The sequence below is a fragment of the Scylla paramamosain genome, chromosome 38 (assembly GCF_035594125.1).
Source record: "Scylla paramamosain isolate STU-SP2022 chromosome 38, ASM3559412v1, whole genome shotgun sequence".
In the NCBI taxonomy this organism is placed as follows: domain Eukaryota; kingdom Metazoa; phylum Arthropoda; class Malacostraca; order Decapoda; family Portunidae; genus Scylla; species Scylla paramamosain.
The window spans coordinates 12,668,735-12,691,234 of NC_087188.1; the positions used below are offsets into that span (position 1 = coordinate 12,668,735).

Here is a 22,500-nt window from a genome sequence, read left to right on the forward strand (position 1 = left end):
AAATCCCAAGATTAAATGGTTAAGTGTTGTGATAAATGGGGAGGCGCAGGAAATGGGTAGTTTGGGAGTTAGGTCTAAAGGTTTAGGTTAGGTTAGGTTAGGTTAGGTTAGGTTCAGTAAGGTTAGGTTAGGTTAGGTTAGGTTAGGTTAGGTTAGATTAGGTTAGGTTAGGTTAGGTTAGGTTAGGTTAGGTTCAGTAAGGCAATTTTATGTTTTGTTATATTTTCTTAGGTTAGATAAACTTAGGATAGGTTGGGTTAAATTATGTTAAGGTCATGTTAGGTTTAATTAGGTTATATTGGATTAGGTAAGGTCATGTCATGTTATGTTTGGCAAGGTAAGACAATATTAGGTTATGTTATGTTGTTACGCAAGATAAAGCTACATTAGGTTAGTTTAGGTTAGAATACATCCTTCATTATCCCTAAAAGAAACTTGAATAGTCTCCCTTTAAACAAGACCTTTCAAAAAATCCCAAAACCTCATTTAAACACCCATTATGAACCTCCCTTAATACGACACAGTTTCCAGCACTACTGAACACCCTTTAACAGTCGTATCTAATAGCATACCATTACAACACCACTTAATCCTACCACTTTTATACAACCCCTTGAAAAAAAACATTAAAATCCTGTTTATACACCTATTAAAAACTTCCATTAAAAATACTTAGTTTCCAGTACTTTTATCACCCCTCAACATCCCTGGCCAGCCTCTCTCGGTCCATCGGTCCATGACACATCCCCTTTGACCCGTGGCCCTGCGTGGCACCCTAATCACCCCGCCCCAGCCTGGCACCATTCCCGCCTCACGAACCACCAACACCTGCACTGATATCGATTCCCAGGTCACTGTTGTATTAGCGAACCAAACTGTGTGAAAAAGCACCTCTCTCTCTCTCTCTCTCTCTCTCTCTCTCTCTCTCTCTCTCTCTCTCTCTCTCTCTCTCTCTCTCTCTCTCTCTCTCTCTCTCTCTCTTTAGTCTGAATTTTTGTTCCCATTCACTTTTTCACGTGTGTTATGAATGCAAATTTATTTATGGGTGATGGGGAGTTAAGTGTCTGAGGAGGAGGAGGAGGAGGAGGAGGAGGAGGAGGAGGAGGAGGAGATGGACGACGACGAGGACGAGGAAAACAAGGTGGTGGTGGTGGTAGTGGAGTAGGAGGAGGAGGAGGAGGAGGAGGAGGAGGAGGAGGAGGAGGAGGAGGATCGCTTTAGGATATTGAAGGGGAGGTATCGAGGGGTGTGGCGGTACATTCGCCCGGGGAGAAGGGAAGGTATCCTATTCTAAGGACCTCCTGGGGCTACAGATGTCCACACGGAAGGATATGATCGTATGTGTGTGTGTGTGTGTGTGTGTGTGTGTGTTTTGGTCTTTTCCACTGGCTATGTACACACACGCATTCTCTCTCTCTCTCTCTCTCGTCCGTCATGCCGCAGAGGTCCGTGCCATCTGTTCCGTGTTCCGCGTCTACAGGAGGGAGAGGGGGCAGGAGGAGGATGAGGAGGAGGAGGAGGAGAAGGAGTAAGAGGAGGAGGAGGAGGAGGAAGTCACTCCACCAACACCATCACCACGTTCCTCAATGGGGCTGAGTGGAGAAGAAGAGGAGGAGGAGGAGGAGGAGGAGGAGGAGGAGGAGGAGGAGGAGGAGGAGGAGGAGGAGGACTGGACTGGAGAGTGGAGATAAAAGACGAACAAGAATAAGAAAAAGAAGGATGAGAAGGAGGAGGAGGAGGAGGAGGAGGAGGAGGAGGAGGAGACTAAAAGAGGAATAAGGTGGAAGTTCTTTGGACACTGGAGGGCGTCTGGCTGGAGTGGCTTCCTTCAGGTCACTTTCAAGAGCTTAGGTTAGGAAGGGCTGGGTTAGGTTAGGTAAGGCTAGGTTAGGTTAGGTTAGGTTAAGTTAGGTTAGGTTAGGTTAGGTTAAGTTAGGTTAGGTAAGACTGGGTTAGGTTGAGTTCGAGTCTCATATTGTGTTCGCGGGTGATCGCCTGAGTGGATGAACGTGGCTATACCGGGCACTTTGTTCCGAGCAGCGTGAGGGACTACGGCGCAGTTACCCGGTGCCCCCAGCCTCCCTCAGCCCCCTCCGGCCCCCTCCTGCCCTCCAGTCTGCGCAGTGGTGCCTGGGGGGGCTGGGGGGCGCAATGGCTCTGCTGGAGGAGAGGGGCGGAACGGTCACAGCGACACCCTCAACTTAAGGTCACAAAATTGGAGTTGAGGGCTTGAGGGCACCTTCTTGTGGCAGGGCTTGGCTTGCGAGGGGCAGGGAGGGCGATGGAAGGAAAGGAAGAGGAAGAAGAGGAGGGGGCTGTGATGTCGTCTGTAGAGGAGGAGGAGGAGGAGGAGGAGGAGGAGGGAGGTAGGGAGCGTGCGCGAGCAAGCTGGGCGGGTGTCAGAGGAGAGCTCAGTGGGCAGTACACTGAGCAACGCAGCACCGCCCACTCTACCTACCGCTGCTCCACCGCCCCGAAACTCTTCCCGTGCAGCTGTCGGACCAGGGCGAGGCGCGTCACGCCCTCATGAAGGCCGCCCTAGCCGCAGCGCCTCCCTAGCCCCGGGCGGCGAGGTGCGACGGCTGTATCTGTGTCTTTAGTGTCGCCGGGATGGAGTGAACCACGTGATAACACTGATAGGTCGCCTCTGATAACTGACTCCGGGTAAACAATAGTGGTCCTCACGCCGGGGTTCCCTTCTGCCTCCCCGCCGCCCGCCACACAAAGGGGAATGCGGAGTTAGCGGCGGCAACAAGGAGTGGAGTGAAGAGCCACACCCCTACCGCGCCTCCGCTTCAACATGTGTCTGGTAAGAGTGCCAGACAGGGTCCCTCCTCCTCCTCCTCCTGCTGCTGCTGCTACCCTCTCTCTAGCTTTCTATCCTCTTTACTCTCCGTGTCTCCGCGTCTCCTGTCCTTTGTCCTTGTTGGACGTGTCGGCAGATAAATGTCACTTCTCTCATCCACTCTTTCCCACACACACACACACACACACACACACACAGAGTCGCCAGTAAGTCTACCTCACATTCCTGCTTCCCTTTCACCGCCATTGATTCGAGAGTTCAAAACTGACCACAGTCTTCAGTAGCCGTGACCTCCGCTGCCCTCCATCACCCCTAGAGACGCGGGGTGACCTGAGGGTGACCTGAGGGGACCTGAGGGATACTGTGAGGGGACCAGAGGGACTCACGCTTAGGAAAATGAAGGGAAATGAGGAGAAGATGAGACAAAATGAATATAAATAGTGGACAAGACGCCATTACAGTTATTGGCTAGATAGATGTGCTAGTTTCCTTTGTCTGTCTGTCTATCTCTCTCTCTCTCTCTCTCTCTCTCTCTCTCTCTCTCTCTCTCTCTCTCTCTCTCTCTCTCTCTCTCTCTCTCTCTCAGTTTCCCGCCAGCTTTGTTGGGCTCCATTGTAGCTTAAAAGATTTTCAGGTGAAGGCTGGGCAGTGATGACTTTTCTCTCTCTCTCTCTCTCTCTCTCTCTCTCTCTCTCTCTCTCTCTCTCTCTCTCTCTCTCTCTCTCTTTCTCTATTTCTCTAATCACTCATATATATGATTTTATATCCATTCATTCTAATTTAGCCAGTTTCATCTCTCTCTCTCTCTCTCTCTCTCTCTCTCTCTCTCTCTCTCTCTCTCTCTCTCTCTCTCTCTCTCTCTCTCTCACGTTCTTCAATCTCATAAACTACATTTGTGCACCTGCTGCCTCTCTCTCTCTCTCTCTCTCTCTCTCTCTCTCTCTCTCTCTCTCTCTCTCTCTCTCTCTCTCTCTCTCTCTCTCTCTCTCTCTCTCATCTCCCCTCATCTCCCTTACCCTTGACCTATCTCTCCCTCCTTCTCCCTCTCCCTCTCTCTCCCTCCCCCTCTCTCTCCCCCACTCTCCCTTACCTCTGCCTTCGCCCCCTCCCCATAAAAAAACCATTAATTTGTATACTCATGGTTTATGGCAATCCCAGGAGCCAAGCTGTGACAGACGCCAAAAACATTATCATAAAGGGTATTTTTGGTTACTTACTGTGATTCGCTCGCCGTCCAACGTTTCGTGAAGGGAAGGGAAGGGAAGGCAAGGCAAGGGAGGCGACTGGGGAGGAAGTAAGAGAAGACAGGGAAGGCAGAAAGGGGAAGATAAAATTTTAAGTGTTTTTTTTTTTTTTGATTGAGAAGGAAAGTGAAAGAAAGGAAGGAAAGTGATAGTTTTGGATGATAGGAAGGAAGGGAATGGAAGTAATTGATTGGGAAGGGATGGGAAGGGAGGAAGGGAAGGGAGGGAAGTGATAATATTTGAGTAACTAGGGAAGGGGAGGGAAGGTTAGGAGGGGAAGGGTAGGAAGGAAAGTGATGGTATTAAATGACTGTGATTGTGATTGTTTGTGGTGGTGATGGTGGTGGTGATGGTGGTGGTGATGGGATGAAATATTTGAATGGTGTTTTTGTGAGTTATTTTCATTAATGGTAGGCTGTTTAAATTTGTGTTTCCATTTCTTTTACCACTTCTACTACTACTACTACTACTACTACTACTACTACTACTACTACTACTACTACTACTACTGCTACTACTACATACAATAGTAATGATAACAATAACATCAAAACGAACAACAACAACAACAAGATTAAGGGATGAAGGAGAAGATAGGAAATGGAAGGAAAGAAGAAAGGAGGAGGAGAAGGAAATTGAAAATGAAAACAATACAAAGAAAAAAAGAAGAGAGAAAGAAAGAAAATAGGAAAACGAGTAAAAAAGAAAAAAGACAAGAAGAATATGAATGAACACCACCACCACCACCACCACCACCACCACCACCACCAACAACAACAACAACAACAACAAATATTTAAGAAACAAGTCGATAATATTTCCTCAGGCACCACTTCGCATCTATCCATTCCCTGCTCGTGTTCTGCCCATCACCCACTCGTCTACCTGAGCTTACCTGCCGCTAATGTGTCCCCCCTGATAAGGCTGACTAATTAGGAGGCAGGTGAGAGGCGGGAGGTAAGATATGAAGAGTGGGGGAGGGGAGAGTGTTGCTGGTTGCTTCTCGTTTAATATATTCCTACATTTCTGGGTTACTTCAGTGTTTCTGTCACCAAGAGTTAAAATATTCAGAAATTAGTGGATGTGTTTGATGAGTCTCGTGTTTTTTTTCTTTATATTTCATTATTTTTTTTGTTTTTTCCTTTATTTTTTTTTGTTTCGGTTTTCAAGGTGTATCTTTTTTTTATTGCAGTAAATTAAAAAAAATAATCTAGTGGTTATATTTAATAATTTTCGTTATTTTTTTTCATTTTTACTTTATTAATTTTTTAGTGTTTAGATTGCTTTGTTCCTTTTTATTTCAGTTTTCAAGATATTTTTACTGTTTATTCAATTTTTTTTTAAAGATGAAAGTGTTTAGCCAGTGAATGTTTTACTATTACCGCCATTTACTGTAATTTTTCTTTCGTATCAATTTATCACTAATACTTATCACCCGGTTCATTCAATTTTACTCCATTCCAAGTTTCAAGGTCAATTTCATGCTTTCGTGGAGTTCCGTGAGCTTAAAATCGCCAATACAAACATAAGAAAGCGAGAGAGCCTGCAAGAAGCCATCAGGCCCACACGTGACACCCCATCAATGAAATATGCCAGTCTATATTATGAACATCACTCATAATTACGATGTTTTCCTTCTTACGGACTAATCATTATTCTACAGTGCATCTCTGAAGGGAAAATTATGTTCGGTAACGTTCTCCCAAGTTATGCATTCTTTTGATTAATAACTGATATGGTGAGTCAATAGGGAGGCTAAGATTAGATGAATTTATGGGTTGAAGATGATTGGTGGAAATAGGATGGTATGTTTTGTACAGGGACTGCCACGTGTACACCTTATGACTTCTTGTAGCTTCCTTTGTGTTCTTTTGTTCTACATCTGAACATTTGGATCCAGTGAGAAAACAATAGAATGTACTTTATTGTAGAGTCGGCCACCTCTGCACACACACACACACACACACACACACACACACACACACACACACACACACACACACACCATCAGGCCACCATCTCTCACTCCTCTAATGAAATTATTATAGTGCAAAGAATTCACCTGTATTTCAACCGTCATTGCATTGTTTGTTTACTTTTCTCTTTCTCTCTTTCTTAAGCATATTGATACACGAGATGGAATGGAGTTGTTTGTTGTCTCGTCTTACTAATTTTTTTTTTTTTTTGTCTACATGTTGTTTATTTTTCTCTTTTTTTCTAGACGTTCATCCAAAGAAAATGTTGAATTAGGTATTACATTTCATCATTACAGTCTTTTCTTCCTTCTCATTGATATATTTGAAGTGCCGGACTTCTAATAAACTCCTTAAGGTTAGTAATTAAGAAAGAACTAGACAACAAATTCAAGCTTGACCCTATCACTCTACTGATGAACTAATTTTTTCCTGTGTCTTCTTTAAATCTTCCTTTGTCAAGCTTGAATTTGTTACATCTAGTTCTTTCTTAATTACTAACCTTAGGGCAGTTCCCGTATAAGACCTAGCTATTTACATCCATCTGTCACCAATAGAGCGGTAGATGAATGGAACAGACTCAGTAAGGGCCGAGCAAATAGGGAGCTTTAGAAGACAAGATTAGTTTACAGATAGGAATGACATATGGATATAAGTAGGTAAGTCTTATACAGGGACTGCCACGTGTAGGTCTGACAGGTTCTTGCAGATTCCCTTTTCTTATTTTCTGTGTTGTTGAGTCTGTCTTCGTCTATTGTAAGCAGGATGAAAGAAGGTGGAAGATAAATTAATCGATGAGTAGCAGAGAGAGAGAGAGAGAGAGAGAGAGAGAGAGAGAGAGAGAGAGAGAGAGAGAGAGAGAGAGAGAGAGAGTCCCACTGAATCTGTCATTATCCTCTTTACCTATTCATTTACTAATTATCTCATTTTTCACCTGCGGACACTACCTACAATTAAACCCTATCTTAACAATCACCCTCACTTTTTTTATATTTTTACTCCTTTTTTTGCTCCTTTTCCTTCATATTTACCTGACTCGGTGCTATATTTAGACCTGAATCTCGTTTTCTGTGTCAGGTCCGCCTCACTTCACGGAAAGATACAGGAACGCTTCTGTTAACACGATGCTTTCCCACTGTCATTACCTCGCTTATCATGAAGGTACAAAGATAGAGAGAGGCGTACATTCATCTGTTCCTCACTTGATATGGTGATATAAAGACTGGTGGTGCAATTTGTTTGTCTCTTTTCCTTGTATATCTTTGTAAACATTCATTTCATTTATAACTGGATGAACAAATACTTTAATACAGACGATAATTATATTTTTCCTCTTCTTTTACAATTATCAAACATAAATTTTCTCTTTATCTTTATTTTTTACAAATTTCAGCACTATTTTCATCATTTTATCTTCGTTATCTATTTTCAAGAACGTTTCCCCTCTATTTCTTTTTCTTTACTCATTTCCCAGTTCCATGCATCTTTAATTTGTGCCATTTTAATTTTTTCAAACACTATTTCCTCCCTGTGTATCTTCTCTGCCCATTTCTCAAACTTTATTTTACTTTAATTTCTTTTCCATTTCCCATTTCCAAAAAAATATTCCTCTTTATTTATTTGTTTTGCTCAATTTTAACACTATTTGCCTTTATTTGTCTTCCCTTTCCATTTTTAAACACTTTCATATCCATTTATTTTCTCTAAACATTTCCAATCATAATTTTTCTTTCATTTCTCTTCCTTTTCCATCTCTACGCACTTTCTCCCTGTTTATTTTCTACAACTATTTCCCCAGCATCTCTTTAATCTATCTACTTTCACCATTTCCAAGCTCATTTTCTCTCCATTTTCTATCACCATTCACAAACCATCCATCACTCATTCATCCAGTCACAAAAATCCTGGAACGCCACTATACATCGGTGCTCTTAGGTGGTCACCCATCCAAATGCTAACCAGACCCAGCGCAGCTTAACCTCACTGATCGAACGAAGGGTGATGAACCAGCAAACGCTTCAAATAATGAGAAATTCTAAGCGTATTCCACACATTCCTTGCATTCCATTTGTCACCATACCCTATTATCCCTATTCCTGGTATTCTTATTCGTATTTCCTATTTCCTAGTACGTTATTTTCCTGTCCCTTCCTTCGGTAAACTATAAACTTCTCTCGGTCCGTTAAAGTTTAGAATGATATGATTTTTCCACGTCTCTGTTTCCTTCCTTTATCCTCCTACCATCTCCCCATTTCCTTATTACAGACTTCCTATCCTCCTATTCTTCTCTTCTTTCTCTCCTCTCATTATCTTATGCTTCTCTTTGCTTCTATAAAAATATGGATAGAAAAGAAGAGTTAAAAAGAAGAAGAAGAAGAGTTAAAAAGAAACAAGATGAAATAAAAGGAAGAAAGAAAGATGGCTGACTGTCCTCTTCCTCTTCTTCCTCTTCTTCTTCCTCTGTGTCCTCCTCCTCCTCCTCCTTCTCTTCAATGACAAAAAAAAAACACTCATAAAATTCTACAAATCTTCTTCTCCCATTTTCTTTGACTCTAAAAGACCACACAAAACCAGGCAAGTATCCCCCACTAGACTTTGTAAAAGAAAACGGGAAATGCGAGTGTAAAAGGCTAAAGAAAACGGTGCAAAGGTTAATATTTTCCCCCTCTCTTTCACATCAGGCAGTGACTTTGATGTTGAAGTAGTTTTATTTTTTCAATTTAAAGCGCAATCCACAAAACTTCCATTTAAAAATTCTGCTTAATGGCGAGAGACGAATAAGACTGAGGGAAAGAGAGAGAGAGAGAGAGAGAGAGAGAGAGAGAGAGAGAGAGAGAGAGAGAGAGAGAGAGAGAGAGAGAGAGAGAGGACGGAAGGAAGGAAGAAAGGAAGAAAAAAAGGAAGGACGGAAGGAAGGAAGGAAGAAAGGAAGGAAGGAAGGAAGGAAGGAAGGAAGGAAGAAAAGAAAGATATGAGAGGAAACAAAAATAAATAAAAAAACAAGAAAATAAACAAAGAAAAGTAAAAAAAATGATGATAATTAGCAAGAGATAGATAGATAGATAGATAGATAGATAGATAGATAGAGAGAGAGAGAGAGAGAGAGAGAGAGAGAGAGAGAGAGAGAGAGAGAGAGAGAGAGAGAGAGAGAGAGAGAGAGAGAGAGACTGAGGGCGTGACTGGGTGGGGGTGGGTGAGAGAGAGAGAGAGAGAGAGAGAGAGAGAGAGAGAGAGAGAGAGAGAGAGAGAGAGAGGAAGGGGGAACTAGGTGGAGGGGGGTTAGGGAAAGGTTGGGGAAAGGATTCGTTCAATACTCCTGCAGCTTCGGGCAGTGTGGCATCCTACACACACACACACACACACACACACACACACACACACACACACACACAAGGGTTATCTTTCACAAACATCAAAAACCACATTCTCAAATTTCTTCTTCCATGTTATTTACTTCTATCAGCTGATCAGGAGAGAGAGAGAGAGAGAGAGAGAGAGAGAGAGAGAGAGAGAGAGAGAGAGAGAGAGAGAGAGAGAGAGGAGGTGAGGTAGGCCAATAAAATGCTAAAATGCCTCCCACCTTAACTCATTCTTCACTTTCCCTCTCTCTCTCTCTCTCTCTCTCTCTCTCTCTCTCTCTCTCTCTCTCTCTCTCTCTCTCTCTCTCTCTCTCTGTACATTTGAGGTACTTTATGTAAGGGAAAAGTGACAAATGAGAGAGAGAGAGAGAGAGAGAGAGAGAGAGAGAGAGAGAGAGAGAGAGAGAGAGAGAGAGAGAGAGAGAGAGAGAGAGAGAGAATTATCTATCACCCATACCAAAAAAAGAAAAGCACAAATCAATAATATTTACGATCACCAATAAAATAAAAGAAAGAAAAAAGATAAAGAAAATAAAAGAAAATTTCCTGGATAAAAGAAAAATATGGAATGAAAAGGAACTGATAATTTTCACCCATTCCTCATTTCATTTTCCATTTCCTCATTCTCTCCTTCCATTTACCATTCCTCTTTATTCCAGCCTTCCTTTCTTCTATACAAGCAATTCCAGTCTTCTATATTTCACTCCGTCATATTCAAGTGCTTCCATCCCTCATTCCACTTCATTCCAGCCGTCCAGTTCACCACACTTCATCCTACATCTTATTCCAATCCATCAAACTCCACTCCACCTCATTGCAGTCCACCAAACTCCATTCTATATCTCATTCCAGTGTTCCAGTCAACTCCGTATTTCATTCCAGCTCGCTAATCTCCATTCCACATCATTCCAGTCTATCACACCCCATTCTATAGAATATTTCAACTATAAACACCTCTATTCTCACCACCACCACCACCACCACATACTTCAGGGCACTTATCTCGTCTCACAACCTAACCTAACGTAACATTCCCCGGAGCACCCAGTACCCCCTCAAAACCTTTAACTCATACAGTCCTCAGCCACTTCATTCCTCATTCCTCGCCTCACTGAGAGGAACGACACCGGGCCAACACCCACGTAGTCTTATCAACACTCCAGCAAGTAGATAAGCGAGGCATAAACGCGCTATTGGGCTCAAAAGGGGAGAAAAAGGGATAAGTAATTTGCCAAGAAGGAGAAGTGATAGGGTAGGGAAGGATAGCTTGATTAAATGTACTGATGCAAGGTAGAGGCAGGGGAAGGTTATATATTGTGGGAGCTTTTTGGCAGGTGCGTGAAAGACGGGGAGAGAAAGAGAGAGGAAGAGAGAGGGAGAGGGAAAGTGTGTGTCTGAACCTGAAGAAGTGTATGTGTTTTTTAAATTTTTTGTTTGTGTTCCTTTTCGGATTTGGGGGTAAATATACTACTACTACTACTACTACTACTACTACTACTACTACTGCTGCTACTACTACTACTGCTATTACTACTACTACTACTCTCTCTGTAAGGGTGTGTGTGTGTGTGTGTGAGTGTGTGTGTGTGTGTGTGTGTGTGTGTGTGTGTGTGTGTGTGTACTGAAGCTGCCAAGAAAAGAAAAAAAAAGAAAAATAAAGAAAGAAAGGAGTTGAATTGCACCTTTGTCTGTAAGAATTATTTCCACGAATCAGGTGACTCATTCAGTCCTCTCCCGAACACACCTGACTCACGGGAGCGACTCACACACCCACACCTGACTCGCCCACACCCGCCCGCACACCTGACTGATGTTGGTGATGATGGTGGTGGTGGTGGTGATGGTGATGGTTTTTGTTATTGCTGTCGAGTTATTGACAGCTTTTCTTTTTTTTGTTTCTTTCTCTTTCTCATGTATATTTTTTGTTTTGTTCTTCTTGTTCTTGTTCTTGTTCTTGTTCTTTTTTTCTTTTTTTTCTTCTTCTTTTTATTTAGTTTAGTATACTCGTTCAGTTCTTCCCCTTCACTTCCTCCTCCTCCTCCTCCTCTTCTCCTTTTCGTCTATTTCTTCTTGTTCTTGTTCTTATTTTCTTCTTTCTATTCCTTTTTCTCTATTTTCTTTCCCTTTCCTTTTTCTTTTCCTTCCTCTTCACGCACACACACACACACACACACACACACACACACACTTCTCGCAGTACTAAAAGAATGATATATTTTTCTTTACTTTTATTTCACATTTTCCCTTCCTTTCATTCGGTTAAAATTTCCTCCTTTCTTTTCCTCTTTGTTGAGTTTCCCTGGAATGAAGTTTCCCTTTGCTTACTTAGTCACGCGAAGTTCTCCCCTTATCTCTTTTATTTGTTCTAGTTTAGTTTTGTTCTCTGACTCCATTCCACGTGTCTCTAGATTTGTTTGTTTTCTTGTTTGTTCAGAAAAGTTTTTCCTCTTTCTTTCCGTTGATTTGGTTTCAGAATGTGCTCGTCTTTTCTTAAACTATCACAGTTTTTTTTGTTGTTTTGTTTGTTCGGAGTGTTTTTCTTAGTTTTTATTTCGTTAATGGTGTTTTTTTTTTCTTAATTCCGGTAAAAATGAAGTGCTCATTTCTATTTCCTCAAAAAAAAAAAATGTTCTTACGTATTTTTGTAATTTGGTCGTAAAAAAATCTTCCTCTTTTTTTTACTTCTATAAAATGGAAAAAAAAGTCTTATTTTTCTTATTGGTTAAAAATGTTCAACTTTTTTTTCTAATTTGGCCAAAAAATGATCATAATTTGTATTTGCTCCAAAAATTTTCCGTCTTTTTTTCAATTTGATGTAAAAAAATTTTTCCTATATTATTTACTTACAAATTCTTTAGGTTTTTTTTTTAATTACTCAGATAAATGCCTTTCTTTAATTTGATAAAAAATGTTCTTAATTCTCTCTCTCTCTCTCTCTCTCTCTCTCTCTCTCTCTCTCTCTCTCTCTCTCTCTCTCTCTCTCTCTCTCTCTCTCTCTCTCTCTCTCTCTCAAATTTTCCTTCAAATAACGATCAATCTAAGTGTCTTTTTCCTTCAGTTCTATTACAAATCCTTCCTTCCTTCTTTCCTTCTCTCCTTCCTCCCTTCTTTCCTTCTTTCCTTCCTTCCTTCCTTCCTTCCCTCCTTCCTTCACTTGCCCAGAACTGATTCCTTGATCTAATACAAAGTTCAGGAAGAAGAATCGACCTGGAAAAAGGAAGGAGGGAGGGAGGGAGGGGAAAAAGGAAGGAAAATCTGACGGAAGGAACAAATGAGAGGGAAAAATAGAAAAAAAAAGATTGAAATGAAAGAAAGAAAAAGTGAAAAGAGAAGAATGAGCGAGGGAAGGAAGGGAGGAAATAGAGGAAGGGGAAAAGAAGGAAAGGAGGAAGGGAGGAAATTAAAGAAGGGTTGAAAAAAGAGAAAGAGGAAGACAGACCAATGAGGAGAAATGGAAGGAGGAAGGAAAGGAAGAAACGAGGTAGGGAGAGAAGGAGGGAAGGAGGGAGGGAGGGAGAGAAGGAGACTAGGAGAGACAAGAGGTTTGGAGGAGCATTGGGAGAGTAAAGTGTGTGTGAGTTTACCTTCCTCCTCCTCCTCCTCCTCCTCCTCCTCCTCCTCCAGCTAAGCCCCCACTGGAACGGTCCAAAGATAGAAGAGGAGGAGGAGGAGGAAAAGGAGGAATAAACTAACAAACAGAAGCAAAGAAAAAGATAAACAAAACAAAACAACAAAAGTAAAATTGTAAAGTTCATGAAAAAAAAGACAAAAAAGCTTCATATTTCTCTCTCCATTTCCTTTTCCTCCTTTCTTCTCCAATTCCTTCTTTCCTCCTCTTCTTTCTCCCTCCGTTCCTATCTCCAGTCTTCATTACCTCCTATTTCCTTCTATCCTTTCCTTTCTTCTTCCTGTACCTCTCCTCTCCTTCCATCTCCTTTCCTCCATTCCTATCCACTTCCTTCTTTCCTTCCTCCCTTTCCTCCCTTTTCTTTTTATCTTCCCTTCTTCTCTCTCCCTATTTCATTCCTATCTGCCTTCTATCCTTCCTATCTTCCCTTCTTTATCCCATCTTCTACTTCCTGTTCTTCATACCTCTCCACCTCTCTCTTCCTTTCCTCTCCCTATAAGTCTCTATCAAGGGAAACAGCAGGAAACAAGGGAAACTAGGACAATATGATGATAGGTTTTGATGCACTTTACCTTCCCCCCGTGAAGAATTATGGGAGGAAAAGGCCATTAGACAAATTGCAGTGGACGATAATATAAGAAACGATGGAGATAAAGGGAAAAAAAAGGCGTTTGTACGAAATGTAGTGTTCAGTGGCTTATTGTTTCGTTCAGAGAGAGAGAGAGAGAGAGAGAGAGAGAGAGAGAGAGAGAGAGAGAGAGAGAGAGAGAGAGAGAGAGAGAGAGAGAGAGAGAGAGAGAGAGAGAGTGAGTTAAAGGGAGTCCAATTAAGAGCTGGTCACGTAGGAATTACTAATTATATTACTGGAGGAAGAGGAGGAGGAGGAGGAGGAGGAGGAGGAGGAGGAGGAGGAGGAGGAGGAGGAGGAGGAGGAGGAGGAGGTGGTGGTGGAAGACGAGGAGGAGGAGGAGGAAACAAACTTAAGTATCGTTTCTAAATGTGTCTTTACAACAACAAGCAACAACAACAACAACAACAACAACAACAACAACAATAACAACAATTACTATATTACTACTACTACCACTACTACTACTACTACTACTACTGTTACTGTAAATTTATGTATCTCTCTCTCTCTCTCTCTCTCTCTCTCTCTCTCTCTCTCTCTCTCTCTCTTCTCTCTCCTCTCTCTCCTCTCTCTCTCTCTCTCTCTCTCGGGAAAAAAAACTAGCCTTTTTTCTCTCAATTTCCACAATTTTCCCCTCCACTTAACTCTCTTTTTTTCCTCCATGTTTCCTCCAAGACTCCTCCTTCCCTCCTCTGTCTTCCTCACCTACTTCCTTTTTCCTCCTCTCCCTCCAAGGCTAGTTTTCCTCCTACTTTCCTCCAGCAATCCTGTATTTTCCTCCTTTTCCTTTCCTTTCTCCCTCTCTCATTTTTCTTTCTCTATCTCTTCATCTTTTTCTTCTCTCCTATACCCTTTCCTTTTTCTCTTCCTTATCTCTCTTTTCTCTTGTATCTCGTTTGTGTCTTCTTTTTCTCTTTTTTTTCCATTTCTTCTTTCTTTTCTTCCTCAATCTCTTCACCTTTTTCTTTTCCTTTATTGCTTTTTCTTTTATCATCCATAATCTTTCCTTTCTTTATTCTTATCTTCTATCTTATTTTGCTCTCCTTTTTTCCTTCCAGTCTTAGTCATCTTCTTTCTTCTATTTACTCTTCCTTCTCTCGTCCTCTTTCTTTCCTTTCCATCTTATACCTTCAAAATTTCCTTCCCTACTTTCCTTCCTCTTCCAGTCTCAATATCATAATTTCTTCTTTCCTTTCTCTTCCTCTTTATCTTCCTTTTCCTTTTTTTTGCCTTCTAATATTTCCCTTTTCCTCTTCTTCCAATCCAAATTTCCTTTCTTCTATTGACTTTTCCTTTCCTCCTCTTCTATCTTTCCTTTCCATTCCTTTATCTTGTCTCACTCTTCTTTTCTAACTTTCTCTTCGTATTGCAATCTTCGTTATTTCCAATCTCTGCCTCTCCCAATCTCTGCCTCTCCCAATCCCTGAGTTAAGCTGTCAAGTTGTTTGTATTTAGGACTCTTGTTGCCTGATTCTCCAGTGAACTTTAATGTAGGAGGAGGAGGAGGAGGAGGAGGAGGAGGAGGAGGAGGAGGAGGAGGAGGAGGAGGAGGAGGAGAAAAAACAAAAAGAACGATAAAAAAATAACAACAACCATGACAAAGACGAGAGAGAGAGAGAGAGAGAGAGAGAGAGAGAGAGAGAGAGAGAGAGAGAGAGAGAGAGAGAGAGAGAGAGAATGGAAAACAAAAGCTTTTCATCAATACAGCTTTAACTTTCCGTCATCTCTCTCTCTCTCTCTCTCTCTCTCTCTCTCTCTCTCTCTCTCTCTCTCTCTGTCTGTCTGAGCGCCTACTCAGTCTCTTTTTTAACAAACTCTAAATATACCAACTCAGTTTTTTATAGAATGTTTCCTTCCTTTCATTTCTAAGACAAAAAAGTACAAAAATAAACTCAAAGAAAAGGAAGAAAGAATCACATCACAATACTTAATAAAAAAAGAAAAGAAAAAAAAGAAACGCTTGCAATTTGTTTACTGCGAATATGACTTTTTTTGTTTAGTTTTTGTTTCATAAGACGAAAAAAAAAAGATAAACAAAACACACACACACACACACACACACACACACACACACACACACACAAACACACACACACACACACACACCAGATTTAATTCCTTTACACATACGAGTCTCAGGCACAAGAGGAAGGCATTCACAACAAGAACAATAACAAAAAATATGAATATCTTCTTTGTCCAACTTAAACAGGAGCTTCTTTCACATTGAAGGAGCGAGGAGAAGAATAAAATTGATAATCCTTTGTTTCCCCATTGGATTCTGGACTTGGGCACCACCGGGGTCTTGGGATAGCAGAAAAACAATGGAAAGAAAGATCCCTCCTAACTTTTGTCCCCGACTGTACCGCTAGGATGATTTGCAACACAAAACACTCGCGATCCGGTGTTTTGAAGCAGTTCGGACTCTCCCCGGAACAGTTTTCAAGGGTCACACAGATCGTTTCTCTGGTTTTCGTGTAATTTGTTGGGTTTTCATTGGTGTTTTTGGTCCTGGTAAAGTAAAATGTTTGTCAAAAGTCACTGAAATTCTAATAACTGTTTTTAAGCGCCACAGATACTTGGTCGTTATTTTCATGGGTGTTTTTGCTCGTGGTAATGTTAAGATGCTAGTTAAAGTATCAGTGGAATTCGAAAAAGTATCTTCAGAGGCCACAGACACGGCTACTACAGTTTCCATGCTTTTTCACAGGGATCTTGAAAACTCCTTGAAAACCCCCAGTATCTTCCCTTTACGAGTCTTTTTCTTACTTGCGATGTAGAATCCTTGTTTAAACTCACTGGGATCTTAAAAACTCCTTGAAAACCCACAGTATCTTCCCTTTACGAGTCTTTTTCTTACTGGCGATGTAGAATCCTTGTTTAAACTCACTGGGATCTTAAAAACTCCTTGAAAACCCACAGTATCTTCCCTTTACAAGTCTTTTTCTTACTGGCGATGTAGAATCCTTGTTTAAACTCACTGGGATCTTGAAAACTCCTTGAAAACCCCAATATCTTCCTTTCACGTGTGTTTTTTCTTATTGGCGATGTAGAATTCTTGTTTAAACTCACTGTGATCATGGAAACTCCTTGAAAACCCAAAATACCTTCCCTTCACGAGTCTTTTTCTTACTGGCGAAATAGAATCCTTGTTTAAATTCACTTGGATCTTGGAAAATCCTTGAAAACCCCAAAATAACTTCCCTTCACGAGTGTTTTCTTTTTCTTACTGGCGACGTAGAATTCTTGTTTAAACTCACTGGAATCTTGAAAGCCCCTTGAAAACCCCAATAACTTCCAGGCTGTTGAAAGTAGTCAGGACGGAAAGCAGAGACCTATGACAGTACAGTCCCTAGAGTCACTGAGATGAAGACTTCGAGAGAAAGAGACAATTGGAGTTTTATCAAAGACCAACACGGGCAGCACATTAACTAGTAAAGGAGGGACAACCATCTTTCTGTTCCTCCTCCTTCAGGCTGAAATTGAAGTCTCTAGATCGGTAGGTAAACAAGAAACATAGACTTGCGTCTGGGATTTTTCTCTTTTCTCTTGACTCTGAAAGGGGAAGATGAAAATACTGGTTCCTTTTTGTTGTTATTTGACAAGACAGTGACGTAACTCTTTTGAATTCACTAGTTATGTAAGGTGGTTTTGTTTTGTCCTTCCTTTGTTCACGGTTGTCTGTTTTCTTCTGTATCCTGTTCTTTATCTATCCTTTATTCAATGTTTATCTGTTTTTCTAATCATCTTCTTATTCTTTCTTTATTTTTTTCCTCTCTCTGTTTGTGTTTGATTTGCATTTGCCTGTTTCCTTCTTTATCTTATTTTTCCTTGTCTTTTTTTCATGTTTGTTTTCTTCTTCATCTTCTTCTTCTTACTTTAATGTTCTTCTTTTGTGTTTCGTTTGTATTTGTTTATAATATATTTTTTATCCTTTAATTTTTTGTCTATGCTTTTCTATATTTTCCTCTTCGTCTTCTTATTCTTTCTGTATTTTCCTCCTTTCTCTGTTTATCTGGTTTATACTTATCTATGTCTTTCTTTATCTTCTCCTTCCTTGCCTATGATTCTTTTAATATTTTCTGCCTTAAAAAACAAGATATAAACGGTTTCAACTCAACAATGTAAGATTTTGAAATGAAATACTAAGAAACTGCTTCACGAATAGATTGGCAGATGAAATGGAACAGACTCAGTAATCAGATTGTTAGTCCTGAGTCAATAGAGAGAATTAAAAGACCAGACAAGTTCATGGATGGTGATCAAAGGTGGAAATAAGCAGGTAAATTTTATACAGGGACTGCCACGTGTAGGGCCTGATGACTTCTTGCAGCTTCCCTTATGGCTCTTATGCAAAGTTTAGATAAGCGAAGTGAAGTGCAAATGAAAGTGTTATGTTAATGTTATTTTATGTTAATTTATCAATGACTGTATCTTATAACCATGATGTTCTGTACCTTACCTGTGTTTTGGGAGTCTTGGGCGTGCTGCTGGGACAAACAGTACAGTGGTGGTGGTGGTGGTGGTGTGTGGTGGTGGTGGTGGTGGTAGCGGTGGGCGGGAAAGGGTAGTGGTGTTGATGGTGTTGTGCTGGTGATGTGTGTGTGTGTGTGTGTGTGTGTGTGTGTGTGTGTGTGTGTGTGTGTGTGTGTGTGTGTGTGTGTGTGTGTGTGTGTGTGTGCGTGTGTGTAGCAAGAACATGCGTAGTAGATTTAGATAAAAAAAAAAGTAAACTAGATGAACAGGAGATACAAATAAACGAGAGAGAGAGAGAGAGAGAGAGAGAGAGAGAGAGAGGAGAGAGAGAGAGAGAGAGAGGAGAGAGAGAGATGGAGAGAGAGAGAGAACACCACCACCACCACCACCACCACCACCACCACCACCACCATCGCGATCAATACGAAGCAACACCACCACCCACCACCACCACCACCGCCACCACCACCACCACGACCACCACCACCACCACCACCACCACACCCCTCTTCCACTTACTCTCCCTTCCATTAACATCATCCAGGAGCCCATCACCTACCCATATATGTAACTTCTCCCCATTTCCTTGACTCCTTTTCTCCTCCATCCATCCTTCTTCCGTTCCATCCGTTCACACGTCCCTCTTCTTCACCCACACGCACGCGCACACACGCACACACGCACACGGACACACACACGCCATCACTCAAAAATTTACAGTGTCCGGTAATATTGAGTGAATGGGAGCTTGAGAGGAGGAGGAGGAGGAGGAGGAGGAGGAGGAGGAGGAGGAGGAGGAGGAGGAGGAGGAGGAGGGAGGAGGAGGAGGAGGAAGGAAGGAAAGGGAGCTCAGAGTGCCTTACTAAATGGAAGGAAGGAAGAATGAAGTGGAATGAATGGAGGAATGGAAAGGAGAGGTGGATGAATGGGAAGAGGCAAAAATGTGTGAATAAAGAAAGGAACTAATGTGGAAAAAGATGAAATGAAGGAAGGAAGGAAGAAAAGGAGGAAGGAAGAATGGGAAGCAGGTACAATAGAGAGGGAAGAAAGGAAGGAAGAAAGGAAAGGTGAACGACAGAAGGAAAGAAGGAAAGAAAGGAAGGATACAAGAAAGAAGAATAGACAAAGAGAAAAAAAATAACCCAAAAACAACGAAAGAGGAAAGAAAACGAAGAAAGGAACTAAAAATGAAGGAAAACAAAGATAAAAACGAGACAACAACAACAACAACAACAACAACAACAACAACAACAACAACAACAACAACAACAACAAAACGTCGACACTAAGACGAGAAAGAGAAATGAAGAGAGGGAGAGAGAGAGAGAGAAAAAAAAAGAAAGAGAGAAAGAAAGACCTAACATTCCCCATCATTCAAGGAGACAGTGACCCTACAAGGTGACCCAGTGTGACTCAGGGGTTGTGACTCCACCGTAACTTGGCGAGGCCCTTGTGAAATTCCTCAAGGTCACCCTGTGGTATTCTCAGCTCCCCCTTAGATTCTGTGCCTGAAATCCTGGAGCCTCGAGATCAAACGACAGTCCAGCTTAGTTGCCCCCTTGCAATGCTACCTCCCGTTTTCTTTTAAGTTTGCTCAAGGGTATTACATAAGGGTAGGATAAATTACTTGTGTCTGCCAGTATATGTAAAATTGTTGATGCTTAGTGTACAAAAGGTCGTAATTTGGTTTAACTTGTGGTTTGTTTCCAGAGAGAGAGGAGAGAGAGAGAGAGAGAGAGAGAGAGAGAGAGAGAGAGAGAGAGAGAGAGAGCCTGTGTATTTGCTTATTTATCAATCTATCTATTCATTCATTTATCTGTTTAGTTTATCTATCTCTCTACCCTTATTCATCAAATTACTCACCTTATGTTTACGTTTTTTCATATGAGAAAATGAAAACTATTGACAAATGTGTAATATAACGATGAGAGAGAGAGAGAGAGAGAGAGAGAGAGAGAGAGAGAGAGAGAGAGAGAGAGAGAGAGAGAGAGAGAGAGAGAGAACACACCTATTAACTGCTAACCATTGGCAACACCTTCATTTCAACCTGTATAAAAAAAAGGGGGTCCAAGGGGGGTAGCTGTGAAAGGGGGGGGTTGGGCGGACTCTCCCCTGCCATGACCCACAGTTAATTACAAACAAGTTACGTAACTATCTGACATTTGACATTCACTCTTTTTCACTCGTAATGTCAGCCAAGAGTGTAAAAAAATGAATAAAAAGTAAAAATAAGGGAGCCGAGAGGAACGACAAAAAAAGTATTGTAAGAGAGAGAGAGAGAGAGAGAGAGAGAGAGAGAGAGAGAGAGATGAGAGAGAGAGAGAGAGAGAGAGAGAGAGAGAGAATGTTGGAAATTTAATTTTTCTTCCTTGTCATTACTTTTTTCTTTTAATCTGTTTTTCATATTTTTTTTCATTATTGCAGTGTCTTTTCATAATGTTTTCATCCTGTTCATTATATTCTTTTTATTTGTCATTCTATTTTTAAAATTTTTTTCATTAACTTTCATAATTTCTGCATTTTTTTCTATTTTCATCCTTTCATTATCATCCCTTCATATTTTCATTTTTTTCATAATCTTTTCATCCTATCATTAATTTCCTTTTCATAATCTTCCCATCCTTTCATCGTCTCTTTTATCATCTTTCCCTTAACCGTTTCATCCTTTCATCATCTAATCATCTTTTCTATATATTTATCGTCTTCCTTATAATGACATCAATTCATCTTTTTTTATACAATTTTTTCACCTAGTCATCACACATCCACAACCCTTCCACCCTTTCACAATCTTTCACCTCAATCCTTTCATTCACTCACCACCTAATCACCCTTCCATAAACTCCCCAATACGTCCATCACCCACTAACCTTTTTTTCATACATATTTTTTTTCCTATCCAATCTCAAAAGCCACACCTCTCCACCTTTTACTAATCCCACGTAACAAACGCTTCCATTCAGGTGTGCAGGTGAGGAGGCAATGATTAAACTAGTACTGAGACTGGCTTGCCCCTCCCACTTTCAAGTTGAGTGGGAGTCAAATGCTACAAGGGAGGTATTAGAACAAATGTGGTGCAGAATTTAGTATAAAGAGAGGTTAGATAGAGAGGAAACATACCCTACCCTCTCCCTCTCTCTCTCTGTGTTAGTCATTGTTGAAAGGGAGGTATTAAAACTGATGTGTGGTTTAACAGTATTAGACTAACAGAAAACGTATACTCTGTCTCTCTTTCTCTGACTGATAAGCCCCACCCTCCCCCTCACTTACGACTTGCTAATGTTTACTAGTGAGTGTTCTGATTGGCTTAGATTTAAAATTTGGGCGTGGCTTCTTCGCCAGCTTAAACCGAACGTTATATAAGGATTGGGTTACGCTAACAGTTAAGGTGATAATCAGATGAAACCAGGTAACGATAATGAGTTACCTGGTTACGTCACCTGTGCGTGAGAGGTAAACTAGCATCGGAACACCTGAGATAGAATGCTTTACCTGTGATTAATTGGCTGTTTGTTTGTGTGTGTGTGTGTGTGTGTGTACTACTACTACTACTACTACTACTACTACTACTACTACTATTGCTATTACTACTTCTACTACTACTTAAGCGTGATATTCAGTTATTTCTTAACCTCCTTCCTCTCCTTCTCCTCCTCCTCCCACACATCCCTCCTCCTCTCCTCCTCCTCTCCTCCTCCTCCTCCTCCTCCTCCTCCCACACCAATCACTGCCTCCCAAAGCGGCTAGAGATTATACCAGTCTCTCCCTTCCCTCTTCTCCCTCTCCTCTCCTCTCCTCTCCCTTCTACTTCCTTCCTCTTCCTCTTCCTCCTCCTCTTTTCCGTGTCCCTTTCTCCTTTTTCCTCTTCGTTGCAAAGATGAGAAAAATGAGATTAGATAACATCGGATTATTGATCGAGAGAGAGAGAGAGAGAGAGAGAGAGAGAGAGAGAGAGAGAGAGAGAGAGAGAGAGAGAGAGAGAGAGTATACAGATGGAAAGAATATTTTAATACCCCCCAAAAAAAATACGTATACAGAGAGAGAGAATGCAAAAATAAAGATAAGAAAACGAGAAAGTCAACTAGAAAACGGAAAGATATGAAAGAAAACGAGGTGTAAGGAAAACGAGGAGCTGGCGCGGGATCATAAGAGAAAAAAATCTCAAAAAAGAAGGAAAAAAGAAAAGAAAATAGAAAAAAAATATCTTGCATGTTATACTTTTCACATTTTTTGAGGGATGTCCGTGAAATTAGCGTGAAAGGGTGGACTTCCCGCAACATTTACCGCTGAAGAAAGTCTGAATCCATGAATAATTGAGGAAGAAATGCGGGAGAGAGGGAAGCATGAAGAAATGGAGGGAGAGAGGGAAGGAAGGGAGGACGA

The 22,500-nt window shown here is 41.2% G+C and overlaps 2 protein-coding genes across 7 annotated transcripts in view; one reads left to right on the top strand and one right to left on the bottom strand.

The window, feature by feature from the left end:
* The window catches only part of LOC135091793 (short-chain dehydrogenase/reductase family 42E member 1-like), a 143,119-nt gene that overhangs the window by 19,449 nt on the left and 101,170 nt on the right, over positions 1–22,500 (bottom strand). The window lies entirely within an intron of this gene.
* LOC135091790 (potassium voltage-gated channel protein Shab-like) overlaps positions 1–22,500 on the top strand; it is a 150,238-nt gene that overhangs the window by 11,900 nt on the left and 115,838 nt on the right. For 3 of the 5 annotated variants that reach the window (XM_063989756.1, XM_063989753.1, XM_063989757.1), the window contains exon 1: positions 2,396–2,809. The exons of 1 other annotated variant lie outside the window; for it this stretch is intronic. The gene's annotated coding sequence lies outside the window, so the exon portion shown is untranslated. Of the gene's footprint in view, positions 1–2,395; positions 2,810–22,500 lie in introns of those variants that run through there. One more of the 5 variants, XM_063989758.1, reaches the window with a different exon arrangement.